The sequence below is a fragment of the Pteropus vampyrus genome, unplaced genomic scaffold, assembly GCF_000151845.1.
Source record: "Pteropus vampyrus isolate Shadow unplaced genomic scaffold, Pvam_2.0 Scaffold25, whole genome shotgun sequence".
Lineage (NCBI taxonomy): Eukaryota > Metazoa > Chordata > Mammalia > Chiroptera > Pteropodidae > Pteropus > Pteropus vampyrus.
Genome location: NW_011888806.1, coordinates 890,289 through 893,243, shown reverse-complemented (window position 1 = coordinate 893,243; position 2,955 = coordinate 890,289). Strand labels below are relative to the sequence as shown.

At 30.5% G+C, this 2,955-nt stretch overlaps 1 protein-coding gene and 1 pseudogene across 1 annotated transcript in view; one reads left to right on the top strand and one right to left on the bottom strand.

Moving 5' to 3' along the window:
- The window catches only part of STPG2 (sperm tail PG-rich repeat containing 2), a 260,198-nt gene that overhangs the window by 160,887 nt on the left and 96,356 nt on the right, over positions 1 to 2,955 (bottom strand). The window lies entirely within an intron of this gene.
- On the top strand, positions 1,224 to 1,324 carry LOC111737328 (annotated as a pseudogene).

Below are 2,955 nucleotides of genomic sequence, written 5' to 3'. Positions count from 1 at the left end.
GTACTCAGATCTATGCCCATTTTTTAATTGGATTTTCTTGCCATTTAGTTTCTTGAGGTCTTTGCGTATTTTGGATTTTAACACCTTATCAGATACATGATTTGTAAATATATCCTCCCATTCACTCTGTGAATAGCCTTCTGTACTGTTCAGAAGCTTTTTAGTTTGACGCAATACAATTTGTCTATTTTTTCTTTTATTGCCTGTGCTTTTGAAATCACATCCAGAACAATATTGTCCAGACCAATGCCAAGAAGTTTTTTCCCTATTTTTTCCTTCGAGTATTTTTAAAGTTTCAGGTCTTACATTTAAGTCTCTAATCCATCGTGAGCTGATTTCTTTATTTAGTGTGAGATAAAAGTCCATTTTCATTCTTCTATACTTGAATATCTAGTTTACCCAACACCATTTATTGGAAAGACTGTCTTTTCTCCATTGTGTGTTCTTGGCAGTAAATGTATAGATTCATTTATGGGGCTCTCTATTCTGTTCCATTGGTCTATATGTCTGTTTTATGCCAGCACCATGCTGTTTTTATTTCTATAGCTTTATAGTATAGTTTGAAGTCAGGTAGTGCCTCCAGGTGTGTTCTTTTTGTTCAAGATTGCTTTGACTATTTGGGGTCTTTTGTGATTCTCTATGAATTTTGGAATTTTTTTTCTATTTCTGTGAAAAATGTCATTGGAATTTTGATAGGGATTGCACTGAATCTATATATCACCCAGGCTAATAATATAGACATTTTCACAATATTAATGCTTCCAATCCATAAGTATAGGACTTGTTGCCACTTATTTGTGTCTTCTTCAATCTCTTTTACCAATGTTTTATAGTTTTCAGTGTCAAACCTTTCAACTCCTTGGTTAAATATATTCCTAAGTATTTTTGTGCTACTGTAAATGAGATTATTTCATTACTTTTTCTGATAGTTTGTCATTACTGTATAAAAACACTACTGATTTTTGAATGTTGATTTTGTGTCCAGAAACCTTACTGACTAGCAACAATTCAAAATTTTGTAAGAATTCATGAAAATATCACATTGTAAAATTTTAATAATTATTGTTTTAATAAAATAAACCATTATCACTTCCTTTTTTCTGTTATGCCTACAAATCTGCAGCATCTCTCAAAGATTACCAATAATGATTTTACAGTTCTTTCATGACAATGAGATGAACTTCAGCAACATCTGAAGTTTTTAACTGATTTAAAGCACTAGAGTACCCTCTTTGGCAGCACATATACTAAAAACTGAAACAACACAGAGAGTAGCATACTGCACAAGGATGACATGAAAATTTGTAAAGCATTTCAATTTTTTTTAAAACACTAGTTTTTTAAAAACACTAGTCTTATATTACCATCATAAGTATGTTAGGATTCGATTTCCTATAAATCATGTGTGTTTCATCCTTTCTGGGTTGAAAATTATTTTCTCCGATACCAAGGACAAATCCAATTCAGCAATTCAGTGGCTCTACTATTTTTATATCATTTACCCCATCCTTGTGAAGTTCCAATATCTTCTTAGCAATTCTTTTGCCAAATCAAACATATACAAAGCCATTTTAATATACTTTAGTATTTTTTTTTTACAATAAATTGTTCTTCTCTTTAAGCTTCCTGGATCATGGTTCCACACCTCTCTCTTGTATTCATTTATTCAATCATTTCCTGAGTGTCTACTATAGGACAGACACTGTACTTGCAATGTTTTATATATGTTATTATTATCCTTTTATTATTTGACAACTATGTTAATCTTCCCGTGTTTGACTTCTATTTATAGTCTAGCTATAGAATATCTATCTAGCCTACCTATAGTTTCACCCTAATTTTAGCAACTTTTACTTGTCCATATGAACATTCTTTTAAATTTTTTCAAATTCTTTAGAAATAAAAAATAATGAACACAAAATATATAAACATACATTAAAATGTCTTTTTAACATCTGAGTTCTAAAAAGTTTAATGTGTAGCAAAACTGCATAGTCAATTTGCCTTCCTGTCAAACCTTTTAGGCTAGTTTCACTCTTAGAATATCTAATCTTAGAAACATTTGTTTTCCGCTGATCATTCTGAAATACAAATTTTCTAAGTTCTTGTATATATCTAACAAAGCTCCAATTTCTTCTTTGATAATTCTAATTCTAAACTTTAAATAACATGATAACTATTTGTGAAATGATTCTTCTCTTCTATTTTATAAATTAGTTCTCCTCTACTTAGTCAAAATTAAGTTCAGAATAGGAGTTCCTCTCATAGCTTCCTCTACCTTCTATGAAGGTAAATTATCAGCAATACAAAAAAATAAGAAGTTCTGCTTTCAATGAACTGAGAAATCCAACTAAAGTCTTTTATATTTACCTACAGAGTTATCATGTTTGATTCTCTGAATTATTTTGTATAGATCCAGATTCCATCTGGTAACATTTTCCTCTGCCTGGAGGGCTTCCTTTAATATCTGTTATGCTACAGGTCTTTGGGGAATGACTATTTCAGTTTTTGTGTACATAAAAAGGTCTTCATTTTGTTTTGAAAGATATTTTAGCCTGCTAAGGAATTGTTGACAATCATTTTCTTTCAATACTGTAAAGCTGCACTGATGTCTTCTGATTTGAGTCATTTCCAACAAGAAATATACTGTCATTATTAACGAAACTCCTCTCTTAATGTTATGTATTCTTTTTCTCTGGCTGCTTTTAAGATTATTTTTCTTTTTTACCATTTTAGTCGATTTGATTATAATGTATAATGTGCCTTAGCAAAATTTCCTTAATGTCTTTTGTGCCGTAAGTTTGTTAAGCTTCATGGATATGTAAGTTTTTAGTTCTCACCAAAAGTTTGGAAAATTTCAGCCATTATTTCTTAAGATAGTTTTGATTCCCCAAACTCTTTATTTTTCCTTCAGGGACTCCAATTACACAGATATTAGGCCAATTCAAATTATCC